This window comes from Cupressus sempervirens, chromosome 6 (assembly GCF_028749045.1).
Source record: "Cupressus sempervirens isolate cs-2001-9-10 chromosome 6, ASM2874904v1, whole genome shotgun sequence".
NCBI classification, from domain to species: domain Eukaryota; kingdom Viridiplantae; phylum Streptophyta; class Pinopsida; order Cupressales; family Cupressaceae; genus Cupressus; species Cupressus sempervirens.
Genome location: NC_143123.1, coordinates 230,466,991 through 230,480,937, shown reverse-complemented (window position 1 = coordinate 230,480,937; position 13,947 = coordinate 230,466,991).

The following is a 13,947-nucleotide window of genomic DNA, read 5'->3' as shown; positions in this document are numbered from 1 at the left end:
AACCTCATATCTCAGAATAAAATGTCGATAATGAAGTTCTCTCCAACTTTGCTCTATTCTGCTTATCCTCGCATATCAACTTGTTTATCTTCTATTCCACTCTTCATGCTTCTTGCAATAATTATTCTTATTCATAGATAATAAAGGAAAATGTCCTTCCTTTATATTGAATCCATAAAACAATTCCTTGAGTCGACTATTACACCATCTCAATTAATTATTATAGGAGCTCATTAAGAACATGTTATACTTAGCGATAACATTAATATGTCACCTTGTAACTCAAATATCTTTTTGCACATGTAATATTATGATGAGAAAGCTTAACAATGTCATCTCCAACATGTCTTCTACATGCCTTTAACCTTGCTTCTCACAATAGCAAATTTTCTAAGAGACATAAAAAGTTTACTAGAACATGCTTTTGTAAACTCTATCTTCAAACAATCTTCACCAAAACTTGGATAACTTCTTCTAGACTCAAGATCTTATGCTTCTTAGGTTAGTTGCATATACTAGATACTTAGTAGTATCTTCCTTTAACCTTTCTTAGTGAAAATTCTTAATGATCTATCCGTACAACTTGATCTTTATTGTTGTTCTTCTGTCAGATACCACAAATAACTACTATGTTGACATCAATGACAAACACAATCACGAATGTAACATATCATCATGAAAATGATCTAATCATGTTTCTACAATACTCCCCCATAGAAGTATTATTAGCATTCATGCTTCTAACAATCTCCACTTTAGCATTGATGGAAACATAGATGAAAAACATCTAGTTCCAAGAATACTAACTATAAAAGATTGTTATCTTTTCTTTTCAAATCCTCTTCATCAATCATTCTTCCCCATTGATATACCTCAATGTGCTCTATATCAAACTATTTTTCATGCTGTAATCTCTGCCCCATTGACATCAATGTCAAAGGTTTCAACAACCATCTATCTCTACAACAACTGTCTCTGACTTTCTCAAGTGTCAAAAGACACTGTTCAAAACAAGATCTATCAAGAGTCCTACATGACTTTTTCCATCACAGATACTCCCCCATATAGGAAGCATCAACATTCGTTCCGAAAAAGTAACATTTCTCTATATCACTGGAGTGATGTACTCTTGCATCATCTACTCTGATGTAGGTAGGGGCATAACCCCTAGCATACCTCACAAATACTCAAAAGTCTCTTTGGGAAGAGGCTTGGTGAAAATATTTGTAATCTAATTTTTGGTGCTTACATACTCCAATCTAATTTCCTTTTCTACAACTTTATCTCTCAACATGCGATATTTTCTAGAAATGTGCTTAGTCTTAGAATGAAACACTAGATTCTTAGACATATTTACTATGCTTATGTTATCACAATGTATGAAAATAGGTTCACTAAATTCTATCCTTATATCCTTCAAAATCTACTTCATCCCAACAACTTGATTACAATTGTTTGCTACTACAACATATTTTTCCTATGTTGTACTCTATGAGATATAGTCTTGCTTCTTGCTTAACCAAGAAACTAATCTTCCTCCAAGAAAGAAAGCTCCACCACTGGTTCTCTTTCTATCATCCATACTACTTGCCCAATTAGCATCAATATAAGCATATAATGTGAAATCATTAGATCTATCATACAACAATCCAAACTCTAGTGTTCCCTTCAGATATATAAATATCCTTTTAACTATTGCATAATGTGCTTCTCTAGGATCAGCTTGAAATCTTGCATTAATTCCAAATGCATTTTCTATATCTAACCTTGTGTGAGTTAGATATTGCAATCCTCTAATCATAGATCTGTACTTTTTTTTTGCTCAATAGTAGGTGTCTCATCCTTTGTAGATAACTTGTGTCTAGTTACCATAGGTGTTCCAACTATTTTACATGTTTCCAAACCAAACCTTTTCAAAAGATCTTTCAAATACTTAGTTTGAGAAATAAAGATCCCTTCTTTATCTTCCACAATCTATAATGCTAGGAAGTATTTCATCTCTCCTATCATACTCATTTAAAATTCTTTCTTTATTTCTTCTGCAAAATTTTCACTGTCATCATCATTTCCTCCAAATATGATATCATCAAAAAATATTACTAAAATTATCAATCCATCATCTATTTCTTTCTAATATAGATTACTATCTACCATACCTTTGCTAAATCCCAGTTTTGTCAAATGCTTGTCCAACTTTGCATACTAGGCTCTGGGTACTTATTTTAAGCCATACAATGATTTCTTCAGTCTGCATACCATGTCCTTGTCATTTTTCAAAGGAAAAAATTTAGGCTATTCTATGTATGCCTCTTCTTCAAGTTCTCCATTCAAAAATGCTGACTTGACATTAATCTAATACACTTTGAATTTCTTATGTGCTGCATAGGCTAAGAATAACTTTTCTACTTCAATTCTTACCACAAGAGCATATGTTTTTCCATAGTCTATCCCTTCTTTCCATGAGTAACCTTTACATACCAATCTTTCTTTGTTCCTTACAACTTCAACTTGTTCATTCATCTTTTTCCTGAATACCCATTTTGTTCCTATCACATTCTTGTTTGCTAGTCTAGGGACCAATTCCCATGTCTCATTCCTCATTATCTAATCCAATTCTTCTTTCATATCTTGCTTCCAATAGTCATCTTTACATGCCTCATTTATTCTTTGGTTCTACTTGAGATATTAGACATAGTTCTTCATTGATTCTGCTTCTTGTCATTACATTCTTATCTCTACTGTCGATGATCACCTCTAGTGGATGATTCTTTGTCACATTCTTACTAGAAGTAAGAGTTGTTATCTCAACTCTTAGCTCTATTCTCAGTTTTGAAATTTGTTCCTACCTTTCCTCTCCTTCATTCTACATATCATTGTTAGTCTCAAAGGATACTTCACCATTCCTTGGTTTAGTAACAACAACATTGTCGTCATCAGAATTGTAGTCAACTATTCTTTCATGTATCCTAAATTTCTCATCAACTCTTACATTTGCATTTTCAACAATAGTCTTTGTTATGAGGTTATAACATCTATAAGCTCTTATTTTCAATGAATAACCAATAAACATACCTTCATTAATTCTACATCAAATTTACCAACATCATCATCTCTTTCGATATAACATTTGCTACTAAAAATTCTAAAATACTTAACTATAGGTGAGTGACCAAACCATAGTTCATAAGGGGTCTTCTTTGTGTCTTTCCTGACTTGAACTCTATTCATAGTGTAGATTAATGCATTCACATCTTCTCTCAAAAACATCTTGGATACATCATTCTCAGCTAACATAACTCTTGTTGCTTCTATCACTGACCTATTTCTTCTTTCTGCAATGCCATTTTGTTGAGGGGTTCTATGAGCTGAAAAATCTCTTTTGACTCCATTAGCTTGACAAAAGATATTAAACTCATTTGAAGTAAACTCTCCTCTACCTGATCTTAAATATTTAATCTTCATACTTGATTCATTCTCAACTCTATTCTTGAATATCTTGAACTTATCAAATACCTCAAAGTTTTCTTTAAAGAATGCAACCCACATCATTAAAGAAAAGTCATCAACAATAATCATGAAGTACCTTTCACCATAGAATCCTTTAGTCTTTGTAGGACCACTAATATCTATGTGTACAATCTCCAACTTTGTTGTAGTAGTTAACTTCTTGTTGGGAAAAGAAGTTCTGGTATGCTTTGCTAATATACACTCCTTGCAAATTATGTTAGTAGGCTTTACAATCTTAGGCAAATCTCTAATTGAAAATATACTACTAGTTTTTACAATGCTGTCAAAGTTTATATAAAAAAATCTCTTATGCAATAACCAACTATCATCTACCTTTGCAACCAAACATGTCATTTTAGTGGGATTTAGCTGAAATACATTACCTCTAGATCTAGTTCCTATTCCAATTACCTTTCCATCTTTTTCTCTAATCATGTATGTGTTCAAATTGTGAACTGTAACTAATAAACTTTATCCACTAGTTGTCCAATAGTGAAAAGATTATGTTTCAAACCATTAACAAAATATACATCCTCTATGTTAGTCTTACCATCAAGAGTTATAGATCCAATACCTTTCACATGAAAAATTGCATTGTTTCCAACTCTGACAATGCCTCCACCATAACTTTTGAAGTCAACAAACTTGTTCATATCAGTAGTCATATGATGTGAACAACCACAATCAATTATCCAATCATATTTCTTTTCAGCCTGTGATACCAAAGCCATTTTCTTTGGACTTTCTTCTTTAATAGCTAAAAATCCTATTTCATCATCATTAAAACTTACTACTTGTTCATCAAAATCATATTCTTCATTTGCATACAAACAATCTCTATCTCTTCTAGGTTTGAACTTTCCTTTGATACCTTTTCTCTTGTTTAAGACACTTAGATGCATAATGACCAAACTCATTACAAGTCCAACATTCAAAGATGTTCTTACCATATTTTTCTCTTCTTACTAGAAGGGATACTCCTATCTTTCTATCCTCATCAAATCTACTACTGCTAGAAAAATCTCCTCTAGCACTTGTGCTTCTTGACAGATTAGGTTGAATGTTTAGGGCACTAAAAATTGTCTCTATTCTAGATGGTCTGCCTCATAATATGTGTGTGATAATCATGCTCAAATCCTTACTTAGGATTAGTTTATTCAATCTAAGGATTACTTCTCCCACCATGAGGTGCATTTAATATTTCAACCCAAGGACGTATACTTGAAATGGTTAGCATAGTATGTGCACTAAGTTCCTTGAAGAGTCATTATGCTTATGCTACGAGAAATTAAAATGCATATAAAGAACCTACACTAGTGCTGTAGGAAATTTACACACTTAACTCCTTACTAAAATGAATGCTAGAAATTCAACTCTATGCTAATCTATATTTCAACCCAGACCATCCACTATAATTGCTCTTGCAGATGCTGTAGGAACATTCACAAATTACAATGCTATAGGAAGAAACTATAACTTCTATTTGAAATACTAGAAATGCTAGAAGTAAATCTACACTACTCTAATCTAATCCACCTCCCAAGTGGACCCCCTTGGTTGGCTTTGGATAATCTACTAACACATAATGTAAACCAAGAATTACTTCATTATATTTTCAAAAACTCCTTACATAAGAACAATACATAAAATTGTAGATAACTCACTACAAGAGACAACAATATTTTTCCATAAACTTTTTCCAACCTTCTAAAACTATCAATATAATCCCTATAAATAGAGGACTGACACTTATTCTAAAACATAAAAGAAAAAAAATTGATAAAAGATCCACCAAAGAAGAAGAGGGAAATATAATAACGCACAGAATAAGCAATAAAGTTTGGGTGACCAATTCAGTACAATAGTAAATGTAGCAACACTTCATCCCCACATTCCTTGAATAATAGCTCCTCCTTTGTAGTAGCCATGTCTTCTAGTACAATAATGATTCCTCTGCTACAACTGGGCCTTGACACTCCTTATTGAATGCTATTTACCACTCTCCAACTTCTTCCTTTCCTAGCAAGTTAGTTGCGATGTAGAAATATTTACACAAATAAGCATAATAAAATTAAATCCAAATATTATAACACACATTTTGATAATTCATTATATGTATAATATTGACAAAATATGACATAACTATCTACCCATGGTTTAACAATTCTATCTTGACTTTATCGTAAGTTCAATTGGTTACGAGTTCACAAATGTCCTAGTAGTATTAAAAATAGAGTATGAAAAATTAATATAAAATAGAGGCAATAATGGGCCTCATCATCTACCCCTTGGTAAATTTAATGCTTGTCCTCAAGCATTGCATCTTCTGGCAATTGATGGAGAGTCTCCAACCTTAGTCCTCCCTCACATATTACTCCTAAATGTGTAGTAGAATCCTTTTGTTCTTTCTTAGACTTTCATCTTGTGATCCTCTTGCAACCTATCAAGTTGTTTAGAGTTGATGTCATACAAGGGCCAAAGGAGCATGGGTGGCTACATCATTAATGGACACCAAAGTTCTAGTCAAATTTTTCTTCCCAACTACATGTATTGAATCTTCTTACTACTTCTACATCATAATGTAAAACACTATGATCTATTGGTTCATGTCACTGCACCTAACCTCCCATTCATGCTTACTAATCTCAACCTTTGCTCTATTTTCAACAATTACCTTCTTCCCTTATATGACTTTCAGAATTTTTCTTTATAAAACCATGAACCCTTTTCATATTCTTCTAGTATTTCTATCATGAAAAATAATAATGTGGTTTTCACAAAATGAATCATAGATATGCGAGAATTGCTTCAAAATTTAATTTGGGTCACACCTAATTTAATTGAGGTCACATCTAATTTAATTTGGGAATAAAGGTACGACACTTGACACTTACGTACTATGGCAATTATATTTTAATCAAACAAAGGGAAAGTATTGATTTGAGGATATTTAATGAGTAAATAGAAATGTCATTTGGAATTAGTAACCTTCCCTGCCCCCTACAAAACATGGTCAAGTGTCCTCACTTGTCATACTTGGCATGAGTTATAGAATTGACATAATGCCACAATGATATATTTAATGCAGTATTAGATATAAACAACTAAATCTATGCGTTAAAAATGAATAAAATTTGAAAAGCTTATACCTATCAATTTGATCATTGCGCATGCCAAATAAATATGGTGAGAGTGGAAGAATGACAATTTTATCATACATTAGCAGACTCACCATATTATTAAAAGCATAGAAAATGATGACATGGAAGGTGGGTGGGTGGTAGAGAAAAAAATGAGATGAATTGAAAAAGAAGAATTTAGAAAGTGAATGGAGAATTGAACTTTATGTAAACATAAAGTTTTCATTATGGGCATGCTCAAAGGAATTATTCTTGAAGAGCTATACGAAGAAGGTTGGCACCTTCAACTGTAGGAAGTTTTACCTATTGTTCATTTGAAACTAACTATTGAAATTGTTGCATGAAGTCTTCTTTTGTTTAGGGCTAGTGATAGAACTTTAGTTGATGTCCATTGACTAATAACTTGAAGTGTACTGGATCAATTGTGGTTAACTGGACTGCTCCATTTGCAAATACATGGCTTATTTCATAGGGACCCAACCATTGTGTCTGCAACTTGCTTAGTATGTCTTTGAATTTGGAATCATAAAATAATGCCCAATCTCCAATTTGAAATTGCTTACTCTTAATGTGGGAGTTGTGCCATTGTTTCCTTTGCTTCTATATGATTTCTATGTTTTCTAGGGTAGAGTTGCACATTTCATCCAAAGAATTAAGAATCAATAAGTGTTCTCTTTGTGTTGCAAGAAGATCAATGTTTAACTCCAACACTGTTCTTAAAGTTTTGTGTTCAAATTCAATGGGTTGCATTATTGCTTTTCCATACAATAGTTTGAATGGTGTAACACCTTGCCAAGGGATCCAAAAGAACTAACCTAAAGTTTTACTAAATTTTCCAAACATTTTTTTTTAAAGAATAACATATACAACAATTATAAAGTAACACAAGCAATAACATAGAATCATACATAAACAAACATAATAGATTACATTCCTTAAGGATCCCAAGATGTTGAATCACATTTAAATTTAAATAATACTAAGTCCAATAAATAACACATCCACATGAAAGAATAACTACAAGATCAATCCATTTAAATAATATACATTTGTTTCGAATGCCACTTGGCATTAATTTGGAATGCACAATCATCCATTGTACATGTCACAGGGTATGAAAGGCTGAAAGAATATACATTTATAAATTAAATTAGATCATCCCTTTTGGATCCATGAAACAAGATAAAATACAATAAGTAAAATCATACATCAAATAGATATAACTATCCATCATAATACACAAAGATAGAATGAAAGGAAATGTAAAATAAGGAACTCCATCCATGACATCAACAGATGGATCTCAATGGTAAAAGTAAAAAACACTACCACCCGACCTCATGGTAACCCAAAAAGGTCCACTCCCACTATGCCGAGGAGATAGTCTCAAGTCCCAAATAGGATAACAATCCCAAAATCAAAAGTAATATTTAAGTCAAGGAAAACCCTAAAAGTAATCTAACTCAAAGGTTCCAAGATAAAATGACATCTAAACCCAGAGGCAAAAAAAGACACATAGGGAATCTATACTACTAGTGGCAAGTCTCATCATACAAGCTGACTCTAGGGTTACCCGGCTAGTCTTTTAATCCTCCGGCTCCCTAATGACTCTATGCGGCACTAGTATCCTTTTGTATTGATAAGGCATATTAATGATGCATGGTTGTAACCAAGTGTCCTCTCTACTCCCATCCTAGTCTATACTAGCACTCAAGGCATGCATGAAGAAAGACAATATTCTTATTATGTTCATTTTACTCTCATTTAGTGCAATGTTTTCACTTATTAACTACTTACAATGGGTTACCCATCAACCTATTTAGGAACTTGACCTCCATTGCAAGCCACTTTCCATCTTAACATACAAATAACCTACCCTAAGCTCATCAAAGCAAAAAGATATCAAAAGACCAAAACCCATACATCAGTTCTCTAAACAAGCAATTAACAAGTATAGAAATCACTTAGTCAAAGTACAACATCACGAATACGATCATCCTAATAGGACTGATCCAAAAGGGTAAACATAAGTCAAAACATAATAACATATATAATCACCAAATAATACTTTTCGGCCTTTGGTAAACATATTAGGATTGGTCAACACTCTAGTCAATCCCTAGTTCTAACATACAAGAAAACACTCAACAAACAATGCAATCCATATTTTTGGTTTGATTTTGAAGACACATAGTTTGAGTTTACAGTTAGGTTTAAGTCATCATTTCAATGTAAGTTTTCGAGCAGATAAAATTTACATTTTTACCTTACAACTTTAACTCATTTCTCTATTTAGAACAAATTGCACAATTGCCCTTAACTTATGAAATTACAAGTATCATCATTAAATATCACAAAATGACTTAAAATAATTATCTATTAAATTATTAAATAATCATTATCGATCATTAAATAAAATACTCACAATTCTATTAATAATGAAATTATTAAATAATAATAAAAATAAATATATTTAAGCATTATTAACTAATATTTATCATTAATTCAAATTTAATTAACTTCAATAATAATCATCATTGAATAATCTATATTGCTAAATTAATAATTAATAATTAAAAACTATTAATAAAGTTCTTTAATAATTAACATTTATTAAAATTTAATATTTTAATAAAAAATATTAATTTAATAAAATTACATTTAAACAAAACAAAGTTTTTTTACCTTCTTTTCTTTAAAGCCCGTGGGCTATTGGCTACTGCAGTAGCTCTGCTATAGTAAGAGTAGATTACTGCTGCAATAGTACATCTGTCATCATGATAGTAGGTCTGTCGTGTGGCCCTTTAAAAGCCACTGGTAGCCCTCATGCTACTGTGGTGGAGGAAGAAATGAGAGGTGGAGGTGGTGGCCCCGCCCCCATTTAATTTTATTTATTATTTTATTAAAATACATTTTCTTAAATAATAAACAAAACAACCCTCCTAATAATATATATTTTAATAAAAAAATCTAACAATACTTTAATAGGGACGATATGATAAACTAGTCAATTTAATATTCTAGAATTTCAATTTCTTTTCAAAAACCCTTCCCGGTTAAAATACTAACTTTTTAATCTACAACACAAGGGTTTTCTAATTTTCGATCCTCATATATAGATAGAAATTCAATATGAATATTAGTAAATCACAGTGAAAGATTCATCATAGAGAAATTTTGGAAAATAGATTCAACAAACACGATGTCGATAGGAATATCAAATAACATAATTCATTATGCAAATAAAGCACAAGATTCTACCTAAATGTGATGCTAATATGCAACCACCCGAAGATTGTGAGAGAGAATTCTCTTTTTCTCTCAAAAGCTTCTATCTAAAAATCCCTTCTCTAAAAATCTTAGTCCCTCTGAAATGAACTCTCAATCTCTGATATGAATTTCTCCCCTAAATTCGGGGCACTGATTGTGCGATCATGTGAGGGAACTCGTTGATCACAACCTTTTAACTCTTTATTTACTTTTGGGATATTCATGCATAATTTTTGCAATTAAAAAATATCTTTAATAAATTAATTTCTCCTTCTTTCTTTAATTAATTTTTGAAGCATTTTTTAATAAAATATTTATTAATTTAAGTAATAATAATATTTAGCATTTATTTAAAAATGATCTCCTAAATATATTATTATTAAATTAAATAAATATTATTACGCTCTCAAATTAGAACTATAATTTTCTCTTTAAATTTAATTATTTTATTTAATTAATTTCTCAATTAATTAAATATAATTAAATATTGAAATTATCTTAGAAATTTTCCATTAAATTAAATCATTAAATATTCTTTTAATTTGACTTAATTAACAGAAAAATCACTAAAGACCTACAAGATGAAATATGAAAACCCATCATAAAATATCACATACAATATCATTAAACTCAAGGGTTATAATCATGAATTTACATCATATGACAAATTCAGAAGGGTAATCATCTCAGATACTTGTCCTAATTTTCTAGGACAATTGGTTTTAAGGTTAGGATTCAGACTCAAGAATTTATCTCCCCTCTTTTACCATTGAGATATGGTGATAGGGTATGCTCATCCTGGCAATTCAGGGAAGTTGATATCTGGTACCTACAATCTACATAAAATCCACACATGTACACACTCATATATTCTAAACTAAACATGCAATGATAGGAAGTGGTGCATCGTGTAGATCCTGACTAGCAGGTGACTATGACTCCCTTCCTTAACCACATCAGAAATGTCATACATAAAGAAAACATACACACACACCATAGAAAATATGTACAAAAAATCCAACTAACTAACATCATTAAATAACTAAAATCACTATAAATAATCATCATCAAAGTATACTCATGCATACATGAAGTAACTAGTACCAAAGTAGTCTCATCATATAATCAACTGTGTATGAAAACAATATCTAATAATCTAGAAAATAATGCTACTAATCATCAAGCATAAACATAAACTGGCCTAAAAGAGTTTGGCAATAATAACTGAAAGTGAACTATGGGCAGGCACTACAAATGGTGTGAACCCTATGGTGGTCTTCCATATTGTTCGATATGCCTAGACAACTTCTGGTAGTTTCCTACTTCAATCTCTACGGTGTACATGAACTATGTTTGTGAAGATGGCTTCTATCTCTCGATTTGTAACTTATGCTTTTCCATTAGTTTAAGGATGATAGGGGCTTGATTTTTGACATTTGATATTATATTCATTCATGAGTTTTGTTATCAGATTGGAAGTGAATTGAGCACCCTGGTCAGTAACAAGTTCTCTGGGTGTGCCATATCAAGTAAAGATTTCTTTATACAAAAATTTGGAAACTTTGTGATCACGAGCATGCTTCATGGCTTTGACTTTCACCCATATTGTTAGGTAGTCAGTGCATATGAGGATTTAGGATTTCCCATTAGATGGAGGATTTATTAGACCAATGAAGTCCATGCCCTATTTGTCAAATGGTGTTAGCAGCACCTATGGATTGAGAGGCATTTCATCTAATCTTGTTATTTGGCCCATCCTCTAACATTTATCACACTTTCGTGTATAATTGAATAAATCTTTATGAAGTGTAGGCCAGAAGTAACCAGTTGTTAAAATCTTCAACATTGTTCTTTTTTCTGCAAAGTGCCCCCACATGGTTTATTATGACATTCATGTAGAATGTCACATGTCTCATTTTATCACACACATCTCCTCATAACTTGATAAGGTCTAGTGTAAAATAGTGCATTATCAATCCAAGAGAAATGGAAGTTTTTCTCTACAAGCAACCTCTTATCCTAATAAGAGAAATGTGCAAGCATTTTGTTAGCTGCAATGTAATTAGCTATGTTTGCATATCATGGGGTTTGGACAATAATATGAAATAAATGCTCATCTAGAAATGTATCATCTATCAAAGCAGTATCTTCTTCATCATGGTGGATTCCAGATAGATAATCAACTACTACATTCACTTTCCTAGGTTTGTCAATGATTTTGATATCAAATTCTTGCAAAAGAAGTAGCCATCTTACTAACCTACTTGTAATGGTAGGTTTTTCATGAGATACTTAATTGTTGCATGGTCAGTATGAACAAATATGAGATAACTAGTTACATAATTCCATAATTTTTTATGAGCATAAAATACTGCTAATAGTTCTTTTTTAGTCACTATATAGTTCAACTCTGGTCCATGGAGACTCTTACTGATATAGTAGATTGCATTTTCAAGATTTTGAGATTTTTGTCCTAAGACTGCACCTATGGCATAGTCAGAAGCATCTGTATGTATTTGAAAAGGAAAAGTCCAATCAGGACCCCTAAGTATTGGTTTAGTTGTCAATAGTGACTTGAGCTTCTAGAAGCAGTCATCACATTCCTTTGTCTAGGCATTTTAAACCTCTTTGATAAGAAACGTATATAGAGGACTAGCTATCTAATTAATTTTTTTGAAAAACCTCCTATAATAGACAACATGTCATAGGAAAGATCTAAATTATTTTTTCTTTGTGGGAATAGGGATTGTGAGAATTACCTCTATTTTCGTAGGGTCTATCTAGATTCTAGCTTCAGAGATAAAATGTCCAAAGACCACGCCTTCCTACATCATTAGAAAGCATTTCTCACTATTGAGAGACATGTTGTGTTTTTCACATTAGATTAGTACTTTCTCCAAGTTCTTAAGGGCTTCCTCAAATGTGACACCAAATATTTTGAAGTTGTCCATGAATATCTCCATGTAATCATGTGATATGTCAGCAAAGATGCTGATTACAACTCTTTGAAAAGTAGTAGGTGCATTGCATAAGCCAAATGGTAATACAAAATAATAATAGGTACCCCAAGGACATGTAAATGTGGTCTTCTCTTGATCTTCTAGAGCAATACTTATCTAATTGTAACTATTGTATCCATCCAAAAATGAGAAGTATTTCTTTCCAGCCAAAGTATCCAAAACTTGATCAATAAAGGGCAAAGGAAAGTGATCATTCTTTGTGGTATTGTTTAGCTCTTTGTAGTTGACACATATTCACCACTTACCTCCTTTCTTAGGTACAATAACTAATGGTGATACCCATTTGCTATCAGAGATTGGATAGATGAATCTAATATCCAACAACTTCTGCAACTCAATCTTAACTATCTTGTGCAATGCTAGATTTATTCTCCTTTGAGGCTAACAGAGTGAAAAAATTCCATCATTGATGTAGATCCTATGGGTGCAAATTTTAGGGCTCAGTCCTACCATATCTCCATAATCCCAAGAAAAGGCTTTTTCATGCTGATTGAAGAGCTTGGTTAACAATCCCAATTGTTGTTGGGACAACTTGTTGTTTACATGGAAATTATGACTAGGTGAAAGTTCCATAGTAGTTGTTAATTCTACCATTGACACTTCTGATACTATACTTGTAGCTACTTTACTTAGTAGTGATTGATCAGTTATCTTAGGGCTTGTTGGGTAGACACAGTCTTCATAGATACACAGCTTTAAGATAAAACTCTCAACAATATCTCTGGCCACAATACACTCATTGGTAAGAATGCTCTATATTACATCATCTTCCTCTTGCATTTTTAGAAAAGAATTCCTATCTAACATCATGAGCTAGGCTATAGTATTTAACTCTTCCTCTTTGTCCCCTAAATCTGGCCAAATAGGTTCTCCCAAGTTTGGTTGAGGTTGGGTAGGTGGATATAGCGCTAGCTTCCTTATGGTTTGACCATTTGAAATTGTCATACTATCTGACCTACAATTAATTTTAGCATCAATGGTGGATAAACAAGGTTTCCCTAATATGACAA